Genomic DNA, 21365 nt, shown 5'->3' with positions numbered 1-21365 from the left:
TGCAAATCAGCTCTGACCCTGTGCCCCATGGGAACAGTCCAGTCCGAACTACAAAAGCCATGTCCTTCCCAGAACGGAATCAAGCATCCGAGGACCGGACCGGTTTCGAGGTAACACCTCTCATCAGCCCGGCTAGCTTGACTCCAAGTGGTGTGGAGTGCCTGGGACCCACGTCTGAGCATCCCCAGCACACTTATGGCGGCAATTGCAAACAAAACAGGTGATGGACCGAGTGTGGATTAATGTCACACATTCAACCCAGTCCAAAGATCTGGGCCCAAATCCATAATTTTTTTGCACTCCACACCACCCTGGGTTAGACAATGGCGATATGCAAATCAGCTCCGACCCTGTGCCCCATGGGAACAGTCCAGTCCGAACTACAAAAGCCATGTCCTTCTCAGAACGGAATCAAGCATCCGAGGACCGGACCGGTTTCGAGGTAACATCTCTCATCAGCCCGGATAGCTTGACTCCAAGTGGTGTGGAGTGCCTGGGACCCACGTCTGAGCATCCCCAGCGCACTTATGGCGGCAATTGCAAAGTAAACAGGTGATGGACCGAATGTGGATCAATGTCACACATTCAACCCATTCCAAAGATCTGGGCCCAAATCCAATGTTTTTTTGCACTCCACACCACCCTGAGTTAGACAATGGCGATATGCAAATCAGCTCTGACCCTGTGCCCCATGGGAACAGTCCAGTCCGAACTACAAAAGCCATGTCCTTCCGAGAACGGAATCAAGCATCCGAGGACCGGACCGGTTTCGAGGTAACACCTCTCATCAGCCCGGCTAGCTTGACTCCAAGTGGTGTGGAGTGCCTGGGACCCACGTCTGAGCATCCCCAGCGCACTTATGGCGGCAATTGCAAACAAAACAGGTGATGGACCGAATGTGGATCAATGTCACACATTCAACCCAGTCCAAAGATCTGGGCCCAAATCCATAGTTTTTTTGCACTCCACACCACCCTGGGTTAGACAATGGCGATATGCAAATCAGCTCTGACCCTGTGCCCCATGGGAACAGTCCAGTCCGAACTACAAAAGCCATGTCCTTCACAGAACGGAATCAAGCATCCGAGGACCGGACCGGTTTCGAGGTAACATCTCTCATCAGCCCGGCTAGCTTGACTCCAAGTGGTGCCTGGGGCCCACGTCTGAGCATCCCCAGCGCACTTATGGCGGCAATTGCAAACAAAACAGGTGATGGACCGAATGTGGATAAATGTCACACATTCAACCCAGTCCAAAGATCTGGGCCCAAATCCATCGTTTTTTTGCACTCCACACCACCTGGGTTAGACAATGGCGATATGCAAATCACCTCTGACCCTGTGCCCCATGGGAACAGTCCAGTCCGAACTACAAAAGCCATGTCCTTCCCAGAACGGAATCAAGCATCCGAGGACCGGACCGGTTTCGAGGTAACACCTCTCATCAGCCCAGCTAGCTTGACTCCAAGTGGTGTGGAGTGCCTGGGACCCACGTCTGAGCATCCCCAGCGCACTTATGGCGGCAATTGCAAACAAAACAGGTGATGGACCGAATTTGGATCAATGTCACACATTCAACCCAGTCCAAAGATCTGGGCCCAAATCCATCATTTTTTTGCACTCCACACCACCCTGGGTTAGACAATGGTGATATGCAAATCAGCTCTGACCCTGTGCCCCATGGGAACAGTCCAGTCCGAACTACAAAAGCCATGTCCTTCCCAGAACGGAATCAAGCATCCGAGGACCGGACCGGTTTCGAGGTAACACCTCTCATCAGCCCGGCTAGCTTGACTCCAAGTGGTGTGGAGTGCCTGGGACCCATGTCTGAGCATCCCCAGCGTACTTATGGCGGCAATTGCAAACAAAACAGGTGATGGACCGAATGTGGATCAATGTCACACATTCAACCCAGTCCAAAGATCTGGGCCCAAATCCATCGTTTTTTTGCACTCCACACCACCCTGGGTTAGACAATGGCGATATGCAAATCAGCTCTGACCCTGTGCCCCATGGGAACAGTCCAGTCCAAACTACAAAAGCCATGTCCTTCCCAGAACGGAATCAAGCATCCAAGGAACGGACCGGTTTCGAGGTAACACCTCTCATCAGCCCGGCTAGCTTGACTCCAAGTGGTGTGGAGTGCCTGGGACCCACGTCTGAGCATCCCCAGCGCACTTATGGCGGCAATTGCAAACAAAACAGGTGATGGACCGAATGTGGATCAATGTCACACATTCAAACCAGTCCAAAGATCTGGGCCCAAATCCATCGTTTTTTTGCACTCCACACCACCCTGGGTTAGACAATGGCGATATGCAAATCAGCTCTGACCCTGTGCCCCATGGGGACAGTCCAGTCCGAACTACAAAAGCCATGTCCTTCTCAGAACGGAATCAAGCATCCGAGGACCGGGCCGGTTTCGAGGTAACACCTCTCATCAGCCCGGCTAGCTTGACTCCAAGTGGTGTGGAGTGCCTGGGACCCACGTCTGAGCATCCCCAGCGCACTTATGGCAGCAATTGCAAACAAAACAGGTGATGGACCGAATGTGGATCAATGTCACACATTCAACCCAGTCCAAAGATCTGGGCCCAAATCCATTGTTTTTTTGCACTCCACACCACCCTGGGATAGACAATGGCAATATGCAAATCAGCTCTGACCCTGTGCCCCATGGGAACAGTCCAGTCTGAACTACAAAAGCCATGTCCTTCCCAGAACGGAATCAAGCATCCGAGGACCGGACCGGTTTCGAGGTAACACCTCTCTTCAGCCCGGCTAGCTTGACTCCAAGTGGTGTGGAGTGCCTGGGACCCACGTCTGAGATCCCCAGCGCACTTATGGTGGCAATTGCAAACAAAACAGGTGATGGACCGAATGTGGATCAATGTCACACATTCATCCCAGTCCAAAGATCTGGGCCCAAATCCATCGTTTTTTTGCACTCCACACCACCCTGGGTTAGACAATGGCGATAATGCAAATCAGCTCTGACCCTGTGCCCCATGGGAACAGTCCAGTCCGAACTACAAAAGCCATGTCCTTCCCAGAACGGAATCAAGCATCCGAGGACCGGACCGGTTTCGAGGTAACACCTCTCATCAGCCCGGCTATCTTGACTCCAAGTGGTGTGGAGTGCCTGGGACCCACGTCTGAGCATCCCCAGCGCACTTATGGCGGCAATTGCAAACAAAACAGGTGATGGACCGAATGTGGATCAATGTCACACATTCAACCCAGTCCAAAGATCTGGGCCCAAATCCATCGTTTTTTTGCACTCCACACCACCCTGGGTTAGACAATGGCGATATGCAAATCAGCTCTGACCCTGTGCCCCATGGGAACAGTCCAGTCCGAACTACAAAAGCCAGGTCCTTCCCAGAACGGAATCAAGCATCCGAGGACCGGACCGGTTTCGAGGTAACACCTCTCATCAGCCCGGCTAGCTTGACACCAAGTGGTGTGGAGTGCCTGGGACCCACGTCTGAGCCTCCCCAGCGCACTTATGGCGGCAATTGCAAACAAAACAGGTGATGGACCGAATGTGGATCAATGTCACACATTCAACCCAGTCCAAAGATCTGGGCCCAAATCCATCGTTTTTTTGCACTCCACACCACCCTGGGTTAGACAATGGCGATATGCAAATCAGCTCTGACACTGTGCCCCATGGGAACAGTCCAGTCCGAACTACAAAAGCCATGTCCTTCCCAGAACGGAATCAAGCATCCGAGGACCGGACCGGTTTCGAGGTAACACCTCTCATCCGCCCGGCTAGCTTGACTCCAAGTGGTGTGGAGTGCCTGGGACCCACGTCTGAGCATCCCCCGCGCACTTATGGCGGCAATTGCAAACAAAACAGGTGATGGACCGAATGTGGATCAATGTCACACATTCAACCCAGTCCAAAGATCTGGGCCCAAATCCATCGTTTTTTTGCACTCCACACCACCCTGGGTTAGACAATGGTGATATGCAAATCAGCTCTGACCCTGTGCCCCATGGGAACAATCCAGTCCGAACTACAAAAGCCATGTCCTTCCCAGAACGGAATCAAGCATCCGAGGACCGGACCGGTTTCGAGGTAACACCTCTCATCAGCCCGGCTAGCTTGACTCCAAGTGGTGTGGAGTGCCTGGGACCCACGTCTGAGCATCCCCAGCGCACTTATGGCGGCAATTGCAAACAAAACAGGTGATGGACCGAATGTGGATCAATGTCACACATTCAACCCAGTCCAAAGATCTGGGCCCGAATCCATCGTTTTTTTGCACTCCACACCACCCTGGGTTAGACAATGGCGATATGCAAATCAGCTCTGACCCTGTGCCCCATGGGAACAGTCCAGTCCGAACTACAAAAGCCATGTCCTTCCCAGAACGGAATCAAGCATCCGAGGAACGGACCGGTTTTGAGGTAACACCTCTCATCAGCCCGGCTAGCCTGACTCCAAGTGGTGTGGAGTGCCTGGGACCCACGTCTGAGCATCCCCAGCGCACTTATGGCGGCAATTGCAAACAAAACAGGTGATGGACCGAATGTGGATCAATGTCACACATTCAACCCAGTCCAAAGATCTGGGCCCAAATCCATCGTTTTTTTGCACTCCACACCACCCTGGGTTAGACAATGGCGATAATGCAAATCAGCTCTGACCCTGTGCCCCATGGGAACAGTCCAGTCCGAACTACAAAAGCCATGTCCTTCCCAGAACGGAATCAAGCATCCGAGGACCGGACCGGTTTCGAGGTAACACCTCTCATCAGCCCGGCTATCTTGACTCCAAGTGGTGTGGAGTGCCTGGGACCCACGTCTGAGCATCCCCAGCGCACTTATGGCGGCAATTGCAAACAAAACAGGTGATGGACCGAATGTGGATCAATGTCACACATTCAACCCAGTCCAAAGATCTGGGCCCAAATCCATCGTTTTTTTGCACTCCACACCACCCTGGGTTAGACAATGGCGATATGCAAATCAGCTCTGACCCTGTGCCCCATGGGAACAGTCCAGTCCGAACTACAAAAGCCAGGTCCTTCCCAGAACGGAATCAAGCATCCGAGGACCGGACCGGTTTCGAGGTAACACCTCTCATCAGCCCGGCTAGCTTGACTCAAAGTGGTGTGGAGTGCCTGGGACCCACGTCTGAGCATCCCCAGCGCACTTATGGCGGCAATTGCAAACAAAACAGGTGATGGACCGAATGTGGATCAATGTCACACATTCAACCCAGTCCAAAGATCTGGGCCCAAATCCATCGTTTTTTTGCACTCCACACCACCCTGGGTTAGACAATGGCGATATGCAAATCAGCTCTGACCCTGTGCCCCATGGGAACAGTCCAGTCGGAACTACAAAAGCCATGTCCTTCCCAGAACGGAATCAAGCATCCGAGGACCGGACCGGTTTCGAGGTAACACCTCTCATCAGCCCGGCTAGCTTGACTCCAAGTGGTGTGGAGTGCCTGGGACCCACGTCTGAGCATCCCCAGCGCACTTATGGCGGCAATTGCAAACAAAACAGGTGATGGACCGAATGTAGATCAATGTCACACATTCAACCCAGTCCAAAGATCTGGGCCCAGATCCATCGTTTTTTTGCACTCCACACCACCCTGGGTTAGACAATGGTGATATGCAAATCAGCTCTGACCCTGTGCCCCATGGGAACAATCCAGTCCGAACTACAAAAGCCATGTCCTTCCCAGAACGGAATCAAGCATCCGAGGACCGGACCGGTTTCGAGGTAACACCTCTCATCAGCCCGGCTAGCTTGACTCCAAGTGGTGTGGAGTGCCTGGGACCCACGTCTGAGCATCCCCAGCGCACTTACGCGGCAATTGCAAACAAAACAGGTGATGGACCGAATGTGGATCAATGTCACACATTCAACCCAGTCCAAAGGTCTGGGCCCAAATCCATCGTTTTTTTGCACTCCACACCACCCTGGGTTAGACAATGGCGATATGCAAATCAGCTCTGACCCTGTGCCCCATGGGAACAGTCCAGTCCGAACTACAAAAGCCATGTCCTTCCCAGAACGGAATCAAGCATCCAAGGACCGGGCCGGTTTCGAGGTAACACCTCTCATCAGCCAGGCTAGCTTGACTCCAAGTGGTGTGGAGTGCCTGGGACCCACATCTGAGCATCCCCAGCGCACTTATGGCGGCAATTGCAAACAAAACAGGTGATGGACCGAATGTGGATCAATGTCACACATTCAACCCAGTCCAAAGATCTGGGCCCAAATCCATCGTTTTTTTGCACTCCACACCACCCTGGGTTAGACAATGGCGATATGCAAATCAGCTCTGACCCTGTGCCCCATGGGAACAGTCCAGTCCGAACTACAAAAGCCATGTCCTTCCCAGAACGGAATCAAGCATCCGAGGACCGGACCGGTTTCGAGGTAACACCTCTCATCAGCCTGGCTAGCTTGACTCCAAGTGGTGTGGAGTGCCTGGGACCCACGTCTGAGCATCCCCAGCGCACTTATGGTGGCAATTGCAAACAAAACAGGTGATGGACCGAATGTGGATCAATGTCACACATTCAACCCAGTCCAAAGATCTGGGCCCAAATCCATCGTTTTTTTGCACTCCACACCACCCTGGGTTAGACAATGGCGATATGCAAATCAGCTCTGACCCTGTGCCCCATGGGAACAGTCCAGTCCGAACTACAAAAGCCATGTCCTTCCCAGAATGGAATCAAGCATCCGAGGACCGGACCGGTTTCGAGGTAACACCTCTCATCAGCCCGGCTAGCTTGACTCCAAGTGGTGTGGAGTGCCTGGGACCCACGTCTGAGCATCCCCAGCGCACTTATGGCGGCAATTGCAAACAAAACAGGTGATGGACCGAATGTGGATCAATGTCACACATTCAACCCAGTCCAAAGATCTGGGCCCAAATCCATCGTTTTTTTGCACTCCACACCACCCTGGGTTAGACAATGGTGATATGCAAATCAGCTCTGACCCTGTGCCCCATGGGAACAGTCCAGTCCGAACTACAAAAGCCATGTCCTTCCCAGAACGGAATCAAGCATCCGAGGACCGGACCGGTTTCGAGGTAACACATCTCATCAGCCCGGCTAGCTTGACTCCAAGTGGTGTGGAGTGCCTGGGACCCACGTCTGAGCATCCCCAGCGCACTTATGGCGGCAATTGCAAACAAAACAGGTGATGGACCGAATGTGGATCAATGTCACACATTCAACCCAGTCCAAAGATCTGGGCCCAAATCCATCATTTTTTTGCACTTCACACCACCCTGGGTTAGACAATGGCGATATGCAAATCAGCTCTGACCCTGTGCCCCATGGGAACAGTCCAGTCCGAACTACAAAAGCCATGTGCTTCCCAGAACGGAATCAAGCATCCGAGGAACGGACCGGTTTCGAGGTAACACCTCTCATCAGCCCGGCTAGCTTGACTCCAAGTGGTGTGGAGTGCCTGGGACCCACGTCTGAGCATCCCCAGCGCACTTACGCGGCAATTGCAAACAAAACAGGTGATGGACCGAATGTGGATCAATGTCACACATTCAACCCAGTCCAAAGGTCTGGGCCCAAATCCATCGTTTTTTTGCACTCCACACCACCCTGGGTTAGACAATGGCGATATGCAAATCAGCTCTGACCCTGTGCCCCATGGGAACAGTCCAGTCCGAACTACAAAAGCCATGTCCTTCCCAGAACGGATTTAAGCATCCAAGGACCGGGCCGGTTTCGAGGTAACACCTCTCATCAGCCAGGCTAGCTTGACTCCAAGTGGTGTGGAGTGCCTGGGACCCACGTCTGAGCATCCCCAGTGCACTTATGGAGGCAATTGCAAACAAAACAGGTGATGGACCGAATGTGGATCAATGTCACACATTCAACCCAGTCCAAAGATCTGGGCCCAAATCCATCGTTTTTTTGCACTCCACACCACCCTGGGGTAGACAATGGCGATATGCAAATAAGCTCTGACCCTGTGCCCCATGGCAACAGTCCAGTCCAAACTACAAAAGCCATGTCCTTCCCAGAACGGAATCAAGCATCCGAGGAACGGACCGGTTTTGAGGTAACACCTCTCATCAGCCCGGCTAGCTTGACTCCAAGTGGTGTGGAGTGCCTGGGACCCACGTCTGAGCATCCTCAGCGCACTTATGGCGGCAATTGCAAACAAAACAGGTGATGGACCGAATGTGGATCAATGTCACACATTCAACCCAGTCCAAAGATCTGGGCCCAAATCCATCGTTTTTTTGCACTCTACACCACCCTGGGTTAGACAATGGCGATATGCAAATCAGCTCTGACCCTGTGCCCCATGGGAACAGTCCAGTCCGAACTACAAAAGCCATGTCCTTCCCAGAATGGAATCAAGCATCCGAGGACCGGACCGGTTTCGAGGTAACACCTCTCATCAGCCCGGCTAGCTTGACTCCAAGTGGTGTGGAGTGCCTGGGACCCACGTCTGAGCATCCCCAGCGCACTTATGGTGGCAATTGCAAACAAAACAGGTGATGGACCGAATGTGGATCAATGTCACACATTCAACCCAGTCCAAAGATCTGGGCCCAAATCCATTCTTTTTTTGCACTCCACACCACCCTGGGTTAGACAATGGCGATATGCAAATCAGCTCTGACCCTGTGCCCCATGGGAACAGTCCAGTCCGAACTACAAAAGCCATGTCCTTCCCAGAACGGAATCAAGCATCCGAGGACCGGACCGGTTTCGAGGTAACACCTCTCATCAGCCCGGCTAGCTTGACTCCAAGTGGTGTGGAGTGCCTGGGACCCACGTCTGAGCATCCCCAGCGCACTTATGGCGGCAATTGCAAAGAAAACAGGTGATGGACCGAATGTGGATCAATGTCACACATTCAACCCAGTCCAAAGATCTGGGCCCAAATCCATCGTTTTTTTGCACTCCACACCACCCTGGGTTAGACAATGGCGATATGCAAATCAGCTCTGACCCTGTGCCCCATGGGAACAGTCCAGTCCAAACTACAAAAGCCATGTCCTTCCCAGAACGGAATCAAGCATCCGAGGACCAGACCGGTTTCGAGGTAACACCTCTCAGCAGCCCGGCTAGCTTGACTCCAAGTGGTGTGGAGTGCCTGAGACCCACGTCTGAGCATCGCCAGCGCACTTATGGCGGCAATTGCAAACAAAACAGGTGATGGACCGAATGTGGATCAATGTCACACATTCAACCCAGTCCAAAGATCTGGGCCCAAATCCATCGTTTTTTTGCACTCCACACCACCCTGGGTCAGACAATGGTGATATGCAAATCAGCTCTGACCCTGTGCCCCATGGGAACAGTCCAGTCCAAACTACAAAAGCCATGTCCTTCCCAGAACGGAATCAAGCATCCGAGGACCGGGCCGGTTTCGAGGTAACACCTCTGATCAGCCCGGCTAGCTTGAGTCCAAGTGGTGTGGAGTGCCTGGGACCCACGTCTGAGCATCCCCAGCGCACTTATGGCGGCAATTGCAAACAAAACAGGTGATGGACCGAATGTGGATCAATGTCACACATTCAACCCAGTCCAAAGATCTGGGCCCAAATCCATCGTTTTTTTGCACTCCACACCACCCTGGGTTAGACAATGGCGATATGCAAATCAGCTCTGACCCTGTGCCCCATGGGAACAGTCCAGTCCGAACTAAAAAAGCCATGTCCTTCCCAGAACGGAATCAAGCATCCGAGGACCGGACCGGTTTCGAGGTAACACCTCTCATCAGCCCGGCTAGCTTGACTCCAAGTGGTGTGGAGTGCCTGGGACCCACGTCTGAGCATCCCCAGCGCACTTATGGCGGCAATTGCAAACAAAACAGGTGATGGACCGAATGTGGATCAATGTCACACATTCAACCCAGTCCAAAGATCTGGGCCCAAATCCATCGTTTTTTTGCACTCCACACCACCCTGGGTTAGACAATGGCGATATGCAAATCAGCTCTGACCCTGTGCCCATTGGGAACAGTCCAGTCCGAACTACAAAAGCCATGTCCTTCCCAGAACGGAATCAAGCATCCGAGGACCGGACCGGTTTCGAGGTAACACCTCTCATCAGCCCGGCTAGCTTGACTCCAAGTGGTGTGGAGTGCCTGGGACCCACGTCTGAGCATCCCCAGCGCACTTATGGCGGCAATTGCAAACAAAACAGGTGATGGACCGAATGTGGATCAATGTCACACATTCAACCCATTCCAAAGATCTGGGCCCAAATCCATTGTTTTTTTGCACTCCACACCACCCTGAGTTAGACAATGGCGATATGCAAATCAGCTCTGACCCTGTGCCCCATGGGATCAGTCCAGTCCAAACTACAAAAGACATGTCCTTCCGAGAACGGAATCAAGCATCCGAGGACCGGACCGGTTTCGAGGTAACACCTCTCATCAGCCCGGCTAGCTTGACTCCAAGTGGTGTGGAGTGCCTGGGACCCACGTCTGAGCATCCCCAGCGCACTTATGGCGGCAATTGCAAACAAAACAGGTGATGGACCGAATGTGGATCAATGTCACACATTCAACCCAGTCCAAAGATCTGGGCCCAAATCCATAGTTTTTTTGCACTCCACACCACCCTGGGTTAGACAATGGCGATATGCAAATCAGCTCTGACCCTGTGCCCCATGGGAACAGTCCAGTCCGAACTACAAAAGCCATGTCCTTCCCAGAACGGAATCAAGCATCCGAGGACCGGACGGGTTTCGAGGTAACACCTCTCATCAGCCCGGCTAGCTTGACTCCAAGTGGTGTGGAGTGCCTGGGACCCACGTCTGAGCATCCCCAGCACACTTATGTCGGCAACTGCAAACAAAACAGGTGATGGACCGAGTGTGGATTAATGTCACACATTCAACCCAGTCCAAAGATCTGGGCCCAAATCCATAATTTTTTTGCACTCCACACTACCCTGGGTTAGACAATGGCGATATGCAAATCAGCTCTGACCCTGTGCCCCATGGGAACAGTCCAGTCCGAACTACAAAAGCCATGTCCTTCCCAGAACGGAATCAAGCATCCGAGGACCGGACCGGTTTCGAGGTAACATCTCTCATCAGCCCGGCTAGCTTGACTCCAAGTGGTGCCTGGGACCCACGTCTGAGCATCCCCAGCGCACTTATGGCGGCAATTGCAAACAAAACAGGTGATGGACCGAATGTGGATCAATGTCACACATTCAACCCAGTCCAAAGATCTGGGCCCAAATCCATAGTTTTTTTGCACTCCACACCACCCTGGGTTAGACAATGGCGATATGCAAATCAGCTCTGACCCTGTGCCCCATGGGAACAGTCCAGTCCGAACTACAAAAGCCATGTCCTTCCCAGAACGGAATCAAGCATCCGAGGACCGGACCGGTTTCGAGGTAACACCTCTCATCAGCCCGGCTAGCTTGACTCCAAGTGGTGTGGAGTGCCTGGGACCCACGTCTGAGCATCCCCAGCACACTTATGTCGGCAATTGCAAACAAAACAGGTGATGGACCGAGTGTGGATTAATGCCACACATTCAACCCAGTCCAAAGATCTGGGCCCAAATCCATAATTTTTTTGCACTCCACACTACCCTGGGTTAGACAATGGCGATATGCAAATCAGCTCTGACCCTGTGCCCCATGGGAACAGTCCAGTCCGAACTACAAAAGCCATGTCCTTCCCAGAACGGAATCAAGCATCCGAGGACCGGACCGGTTTCGAGGTAACACCTCTCATCAGCCCGGCTAGCTTGACTCCAAGTGGTGTGGAGTGCCTGGGACCCACGTCTGAGCATCCCCAGCGCACTTATGGTGGCAATTGCAAACAAAACAGGTGATGGACCGAATGTGGATCAATGTCACACATTCAACCCAGTCCAAAGATCTGGGCCCAAATCCATAATTTTTTTGCACTCCACACCACCCTGGGTTAGACAATGGCGATATGCAAATCAGCTCCGACCCTGTGCCCCATGGGAACAGTCCAGTCCGTACTACAAAAGCCATGTCCTTCCCAGAAAGGAATCAAGCATCCGAGGAACGGACCGGTTTCGAGGTAACACCTCTCATCAGCCCGGCTAGCTTGACTCCAAGTGGTGTGGAGTGCCTGGGACCCACGTCTGAGCATCCCCAGCGCACTTACGCGGCAATTGCAAACAAAACAGGTGATGGACCAAATGTCGATCAATGTCACACATTCAACCCAGTCCAAAGGTCTGGGCCCAAATCCATCGTTTTTTTGCACTCCACACCACCCTGGGTTAGACAATGGCGATATGCAAATCAGCTCTGACCCTGTGCCCCATGGGAACAGTCCAGTCCGAACTACAAAAGCCATGTCCTTCCCAGAACGGATTTAAGCATCCAAGGACCGGGCCGGTTTCGAGGTAACACCTCTCATCAGCCAGGCTAGCTTGACTCCAAGTGGTGTGGAGTGCCTGGGACCCACGTCTGAGCATCCCCAGTGCACTTATGGCGGCAATTGCAAACAAAACAGGTGATGGACCGAATGTGGATCAATGTCACACATTCAACCCAGTCCAAAGATCTGGGCCCAAATCCATCGTTTTTTTGCACTCCACACCACCCTGGGGTAGACAATGGCGATATGCAAATCAGCTCTGACCCTGTGCCCCATGGCAACAGTCCAGTCCGAACTACAAAAGCCATGTCCTTCCCAGAACGGAATCAAGCATCCGAGGAACGGACCGGTTTTGAGGTAACACCTCTCATCAGCCCGGCTAGCTTGACTCCAAGTGGTGTGGAGTGCCTGGGATCCACGTCTGAGCATCCCCAGCGCACTTATGGTGGCAATTGCAAACAAAACAGGTGATGGACCGAATGTGGATCAATGTTACACATTCAACCCAGTCCAAAGATCTGGGCCCAAATCCATCGTTTTTTTGCACTCTACACCACCCTGGGTTAGACAATGGCGATATGCAAATCAGCTCTGACCCTGTGCCCCATGGGAACAGTCCAGTCCGAACTACAAAAGCCATGTCCTTCCCAGAATGGAATCAAGCATCCGAGGACCGGACCGGTTTCGAGGTAACACCTCTCATCAGCCCGGCTAGCTTGACTCCAAGTGGTGTGGAGTGCCTGGGACCCACGTCTGAGCATCCCCAGCGCACTTATGGTGGCAATTGCAAACAAAACAGGTGATGGACCGAATGTGGATCAATGTCACACATTCAACCCAGTCCAAAGATCTGGGCCCAAATCCATCGTTTTTTTTGCACTCCACACCACCCTGGGTTAGACAATGGCGATATGCAAATCAGCTCTGACCCTGTGCCCCATGGGAACAGTCCAGTCCGAACTACAAAAGCCATGTCCTTCCCAGAACGGAATCAAGCATCCGAGGACCGGACCGGTTTCGAGGTAACACCTCTCATCAGCCCGGCTAGCTTGACTCCAAGTGGTGTGGAGTGCCTGGGACCCACGTCTGAGCATCCCCAGCGCACTTATGGCGGCAATTGCAAAGAAAACAGGTGATGGACCGTATGTGGATCAATGTCACACATTCAACCCAGTCCAAAGATCTGGGCCTAAATCCATCGTTTTTTTGCACTCCACACCACCCTGGGTTAGACAATGGCGATATGCAAATCAGCTCTGACCCTGTGCCCCATGGGAACAGTCCAGTCCAAACTACAAAAGCCATGTCCTTCCCAGAACGGAATCAAGCATCCGAGGACCAGACCGGTTTCGAGGTAACACCTCTCAGCAGCCCGGCTAGCTTGACTCCAAGTGGTGTGGAGTGCCTGAGACCCACGTCTGAGCATCGCCAGCGCACTTATGGCGGCAATTGCAAACAAAACAGGTGATGGACCGAATGTGGATCAATGTCACACATTCAACCCAGTCCAAAGATCTGGGCCCAAATCCATCGTTTTTTTGCACTCCACACCACCCTGGGTCAGACAATGGCGATATGCAAATCAGCTCTGACCCTGTGCCCCATGGGAACAGTCCAGTCCAAACTACAAAAGCCATGTCCTTCCCAGAACGGAATCAAGCATCCGAGGACCGGGCCGGTTTCGAGGTAACACCTCTGATCAGCCCGGCTAGCTTGAGTCCAAGTGGTGTGGAGTGCCTGGGACCCACGTCTGAGCATCCCCAGCGCACTTATGGCGGCAATTGCAAACAAAACAGGTGATGGACCGAATGTGGATCAATGTCACACATTCAACCCAGTCCAAAGATCTGGGCCCAAATCCATAGTTTTTTTGCACTCCACACCACCCTGGGTTAGACAATGGCGATATGCAAATCAGCTCTGACCCTGTGCCCCATGGGAACAGTCCAGTCCGAACTAAAAAAGCCATGTCCTTCCCAGAACGGAATCAAGCATCCGAGGACCGGACCGGTTTCGAGGTAACACCTCTCATCAGCCCGGCTAGCTTGACTCCAAGTGGTGTGGAGTGCCTGGGACCCACGTCTGAGCATCCCCAGCGCACTTATGGCGGCAATTGCAAACAAAACAGGTGATGGACCGAATGTGGATCAATGTCACACATTCAACCCAGTCCAAAGATCTGGGCCCAAATCCATCGTTTTTTTGCACTCCACACCACCCTGGGTTAGACAATGGCGATATGCAAATCAGCTCTGACCCTGTGCCCCATGGGAACAGTCCAGTCCGAACTAAAAAAGCCATGTCCTTCCCAGAACGGAATCAAGCATCCGAGGACCGGACCGGTTTCAAGGTAACACCTCTCATCAGCCCGGCTAGCTTGACTCCAAGTGGTGTGGAGTGCCTGGGACCCACGTCTGAGCATCCCCAGCGCACTTATGGCGGCAATTGCAAACAAAACAGGTGATGGACCGAATGTGGATCAATGTCACACATTCAACCCATTCCAAAGATCTGGGCCCAAATCCATTGTTTTTTTGCACTCCACACCACCCTGAGTTAGACAATGGCGATATGCAAATCAGCTCTTACCCTGTGCCCCATGGGATCAGTCCAGTCCAAACTACAAAAGACATGTCCTTCCGAGAACGGAATCAAGCATCCGAGGACCGGACCGGTTTCGAGGTAACACCTCTCATCAGCCCGGCTAGCTTGACTCCAAGTGGTGTGGAGTGCCTGGGACCCACGTCTGAGCATCCCCAGCGCACTTATGGCGGCAATTGCAAACAAAACAGGTGATGGACCGAATGTGGATCAATGTCACACATTCAACCCAGTCCAAAGATCTGGGCCCAAATCCATAGTTTTTTTGCACTCCACACCACCCTGGGTTAGACAATAGCGATATGCAAATCAGCTCTGACCCTGTGCCCCATGGGAACAGTCCAGTCCGAACTACAAAAGCCATGTCCTTCCCAGAACGGAATCAAGCATCCGAGGACCGGACCGGTTTCGAGGTAACACCTCTCATCAGCCCGGCTAGCTTGACTCCAAGTGGTGTGGAGTGCCTGGGACCCACGTCTGAGCATCCCTAGCACACTTATGTCGGCAATTGCAAACAAAACAGGTGATGGACCGAGTGTGGATTAATGTCACACATTCAACCCAGTCCAAAGATCTGGGCCCAAATCCATAATTTTTTTGCACTCCACACTACCCTGGGTTAGACAATGGCGATATGCAAATCAGCTCTGACCCTGTGCCCCATGGGAACAGTCCAGTCCGAACTACAAAAGCCATGTCCTTCCCAGAACGGAATCAAGCATCCGAGGACCGGACCGGTTTCGAGGTAACATCTCTCATCAGCCCGGCTAGCTTGACTCCAAGTGGTGCCTGGGACCCATGTCTGAGCATCCCCAGCGCACTTATGGCGGCAATTGCAAACAAAACAGGTGATGGACCGAATGTGGATCAATGTCACACATTCAACCCAGTCCAAAGATCTGGGCCAAAACCATCATTTTTTTGCACTTCACACCACCCTGGGTTAGACAATGGCGATATGCAAATCAGCTCTGACCCTGTGCCCCATGGGAACAGTCCAGTCCGAACTACAAAAGCCATGTCCTTCCCAGAACGGAATCAAGCATCCGAGGAACGGACCGGTTTCGAGGTAACACCTCTCATCAGCCCGGCTAGCTTGACTCCAAGTGGTGTGGAGTGCCTGGGACCCACGTCTGAGCATCCCCAGCGCACTTACGCGGCAATTGCAAACAAAACAGGTGATGGACCGAATGTGGATCAATGTCACACATTCAACCCAGTCCAAAGGTCTGGGCCCAAATCCATCGTTTTTTTGCACTCCACACCACGCTGGGTTAGACAATGGCGATATGCAAATCAGCTCTGACCCTGTGCCCCATGGGAACAGTCCAGTCCGAACTACAAAAGCCATGTCCTTCCCAGAACGGATTTAAGCATCCAAGGACCGGGCCGGTTTCGAGGTAACACCTCTCATCAGCCAGGCTAGCTTGACTCCAAGTGGTGTGGAGTGCCTGGGACCCACGTCTGAGCATCCCCAGTGCACTTATGGCGGCAATTGCAAACAAAACAGGTGATGGACCGAATGTGGATCAATGTCACACATTCAACCCAGTCCAAAGATCTGGGCCCAAATCCATCGTTTTTTTGCACTCCACACCACCCTGGGGTAGACAATGGCGATATGCAAATCAGCTCTGACCCTGTGCCCCATGGCAACAGTCCAGTCCGAACTACAAAAGCCATGTCCTTCCCAGAACGGAATCAAGCATCCGAGGAACGGACCGGTTTTGAGGTAACACCTCTCATCAGCCCGGCTAGCTTGACTCCAAGTGGTGTGGAGTGCCTGGGACCCACGTCTGAGCATCCCCAGCGCACTTATGGCGGCAATTGCAAACAAAACAGGTGATGGACCGAATGTGGATCAATGTCACACATTCAACCCAGTCCAAAGATCTGGGCCCAAATCCATCGTTTTTTTGCACTCTACACCACCCTGGGTTAGACAATGGCGATATGCAAATCAGCTCTGACCCTGTGCCCCATGGGAACAGTCCAGTCCGAACTACAAAAGCCATGTCCTTCCCAGAATGGAATCAAGCATCCGAGGACCGGACCGGTTTCGAGGTAACACCTCTCATCAGCCCGGCTAGCTTGACTCCAAGTGGTGTGGAGTGCCTGGGACCCACGTCTGAGCATCCCCAGCGCACTTATGGTGGCAATTGCAAACAAAACAGGTGATGGACCGAATGTGGATCAATGTCACACATTCAACCCAGTCCAAAGATCTGGGCCCAAATCCATCGTTTTTTTGCACTCCACACCACCCTGGGTTAGACAATGGCGATATGCAAATCAGCTCTGACCCTGTGCCCCATGGGAACAGTCCAGTCCGAACTACAAAAGCCATGTCCTTCCCAGAACGGAATCAAGCATCCGAGGACCGGACCGGTTTCGAGGTAACACCTCTCATCAGCCCGGCTAGCTTGACTCCAAGTGGTGTGGAGTGCCTGGGACCCACGTCTGAGCATCCCCAGCGCACTTATGGCGGCAATTGCAAAGAAAACAGGTGATGGACCGAATGTGGATCAATGTCACACATTCAACCCAGTCCAAAGATCTGGGCCCAAATCCATCGTTTTTTTGCACTCCACACCACCCTGGGTTAGACAATGGCGATATGCAAATCAGCTCTGACCCTGTGCCCCATGGGAACAGTCCAGTCCAAACTACAAAAGCCATGTCCTTCCCAGAATGGAATCAAGCATCCTAGGACCAGACCGGTTTCGAGGTAACACCTCTCAGCAGCCCGGCTAGCTTGACTCCAAGTGGTGTGGAGTGCCTGAGACCCACGTCTGAGCATCGCCAGCGCACTTATGGCGGCAATTGCAAACAAAACAGGTGATGGACCGAATGTGGATCAATGTCACACATTCAACCCAGTCCAAAGATCTGGGCCCAAATCCATAGTTTTTTTGCACTCCACACCACCCTGGGTCAGACAATGGCGATATGCAAATCAGCTCTGACCCTGTGCCCCATGGGAACAGTCCAGTCCAAACTACAAAAGCCATGTCCTTCCCAGAACGGAATCAAGCATCCGAGGACCGGGCCGGTTTCGAGGTAACACCTCTGATCAGCCCGGCTAGCTTGAGTCCAAGTGGTGTGGAGTGCCTGGGACCCACGTCTGAGCATCCCCAGCGCACTTATGGCGGCAATTGCAAACAAAACAGGTGATGGACCGAATGTGGATCAATGTCACACATTCAACCCAGTCCAAAGATCTGGGCCCAAATCCATCGTTTTTTTGCACTCCACACCACCCTGGGTTAGACAATGGCGATATGCAAATCAGCTCTGACCCTGTGCCCCATGGGAACAGTCCAGTCCGAACTAAAAAAGCCATGTCCTTCCCAGAACGGAATCAAGCATCCGAGGACCGGACCGGTTTCGAGGTAACACCTCTCATCAGCCCGGCTAGCTTGACTCCAAGTTGTGTGGAGTGCCTGGGACCCACGTCTGAGCATCCCCAGCGCACTTATGGCGGCAATTGCAAACAAAACAGGTGATGGACCGAATGTGGATCAATGTCACACATTCAACCCCGTCCAAAGATCTGGGCCCAAATCCATCGTTTTTTTGCACTCCACACCACCCTGGGTTAGACAATGGCGATATGCAAATCAGCTCTGACCCTGTGCCCATTGGGAACAGTCCAGTCCGAACTACAAAAGCCATGTCCTTCCCAGAACGGAATCAAGCATCCGAGGACCGGACCGGTTTCGAGGTAACACCTCTCATCAGCCCGGCTAGCTTGACTCCAAGTGGTGTGGAGTGCCTGGGACCCACGTCTGAGCATCCCCAGCGCACTTATGGCGGCAATTGCAAACAAAACAGGTGATGGACCGAATGTGGATCAATGTCACACATTCAACCCATTCCAAAGATCTGGGCCCAAATCCATTGTTTTTTTGCACTCCACACCACCCTGAGTTAGACAATGGCGATATGCAAATCAGCTCTGACCCTGTGCCCCATGGGATCAGTCCAGTCCAAACTACAAAAGACATGTCCTTCCGAGAACGGAATCAAGCATCCGAGGACCGGACCGGTTTCGAGGTAACACCTCTCATCAGCCCGGCTAGCTTGACTCCAAGTGGTGTGGAGTGCCTGGGACCCACGTCTGAGCATCCCCAGCGCACTTATGGCGGCAATTGCAAACAAAACAGGTGATGGACCGAATGTGGATCAATGTCACACATTCAACCCAGTCCAAAGATCTGGGCCCAAATCCATAGTTTTTTTGCACTCCACACCACCCTGGGTTAGACAATGGCGATATGCAAATCAGCTCTGACCCTGTGCCCCATGGGAACAGTCCAGTCCGAACTACAAAAGCCATGTCCTTCCCAGAACGGAATCAAGCATCCGAGGACCGGACCGGTTTCGAGGTAACACCTCTCATCAGCCCGGCTAGCTTGACTCCAAGTGGTGTGGAGTGCCTGGGACCCACGTCTGAGCATCCCCAGCACACTTATGTCGGCAATTGCAAACAAAACAGGTGATGGACCGAGTGTGGATTAATGTCACACATTCAACCCAGTCCAAAGATCTGGGCCCAAATCCATAATTTTTTTGCACTCCACACTACCCTGGGTTAGACAATGGCGATATGCAAATCAGCTCTGACCCTGTGCCCCATGGGAACAGTCCAGTCCGAACTACAAAAGCCATGTCCTTCCCAGAACGGAATCAAGCATCCGAGGACCGGACCGGTTTCGAGGTAACATCTCTCATCAGCCCGGCTAGCTTGACTCCAAGTGGTGCCTGGGACCCACGTCTGAGCATCCCCAGCGCACTTATGGCGGCAATTGCAAACAAAACAGGTGATGGACCGAATGTGGATAAATGTCACACATTCAACCCAGTCCAAAGATCTGGGCCCAAATCCATCGTTTTTATGCACTCCACACCACCTGGGTTAGACAATGGCGATATGCAAATCAGCTCTGACCCTGTGCCCCATGGGAACAGTCCAGTCCGAACTACAAAAGCCATGTCCTTCCCAGAACGGAATCAAGCATCCGAGGACCGGACCGGTTTCGAGGTAACACCTCTCATCAGCCCAGCTAGCTTGACTCCAAGTGGTGTGGAGTGCCTGGGACCCACGTCTGAGCATCCCCAGTGCACTTATGGCGGCAATTGCAAACAAAACAGGTGATGGACCGAATGTGGATCAATGTCACACATTCAACCCAGTCCAAAGATCTGGGCCCAAATCCATCGTTTTTTTGCACTCCACACCACCCTGGGTTAGACAATGGCGATATGCAAATCAGCTCTGACCCTGTGCCCCATGGGAACAGTCCAGTCCGAACTACAAAAGCCATGTCCTTCCCAGATCGGAATCAAGCATCCGAGGACCGGGCCGGTTTTGAGGTAACACCTCTGATCAGCCCGGCTAGCTTGAGTCCAAGTGGTGTGGAGTGCCTGGGACCCACGTCTGAGCATCCCCAGCGCACTTATGGAGGCAATTGCAAACAAAACAGGTGATGGACCGAATGTGGATCAATGTCACACATTCAACCCAGTCCAAAGATCTGGGCCCAAATCCATCGTTTTTTTGCACTCCACACCACCCTGGGTTAGACAATGGCGATATGCAAATCAGCTCTGACCCTGTGCCCATTGGGAACAGTCCAGTCCGAACTACAAAAGCCATGTCCTTCCCAGAACGGAATCAAGCATCCGAGGACCGGACCGGTTTCGAGGTAACACCTCTCATCAGCCCGGCTAGCTTGACTCCAAGTGGTGTGGAGTGCCTGGGACCCACGTCTGAGCATCCCCAGCGCACTTATGGCGGCAATTGCAAACAAAACAGGTGATGGACCGAATGTGGATCAATGTCACACATTCAACCCATTCCAAAGATCTGGGCCCAAATCCATTGTTTTTTTGCACTCCACACCACCCTGAGTTAGACAATGGCGATATGCAAATCAGCTCTGACCCTGTGCCCCATGGGAACAGTCCAGTCCGAACTACAAAAGCCATGTCCTTCCGAGAATGGAATCAAGCATCCGAGGACCGGACCGGTTTCGAGGTAACACCTCTCATCAGCCCGGCTAGCTTGACTCCAAGTGGTGTGGAGTGCCTGGGACCCACGTCTGAGCATCCCCAGCGCACTTATGGCGGCAATTGCAAACAAAACAGGTGATGGACCGAATGTGGATCAATGTCACACATTCAACCCAGTCCAAAGATCTGGGCCCAAATCCATAGTTTTTTTGCACTCCACACCACCCTGGGTTAGACAATGGCGATATGCAAATCAGCTCTGACCCTGTGCCCCATGGGAACAGTCCAGTCCGAACTACAAAAGCCATGTCCTTCACAGAACGGAATCAAGCATCCGAGGACCGGACCGGTTTCGAGGTAACATCTCTCATCAGCCCGGCTAGCTTGACTCCAAGTG

The sequence above is a fragment of the Lissotriton vulgaris genome, chromosome 1_1 (assembly GCF_964263255.1).
Source record: "Lissotriton vulgaris chromosome 1_1, aLisVul1.2, whole genome shotgun sequence".
Lineage (NCBI taxonomy): Eukaryota > Metazoa > Chordata > Amphibia > Caudata > Salamandridae > Lissotriton > Lissotriton vulgaris.
Note: the sequence above shows the minus strand (reverse complement) of the source record.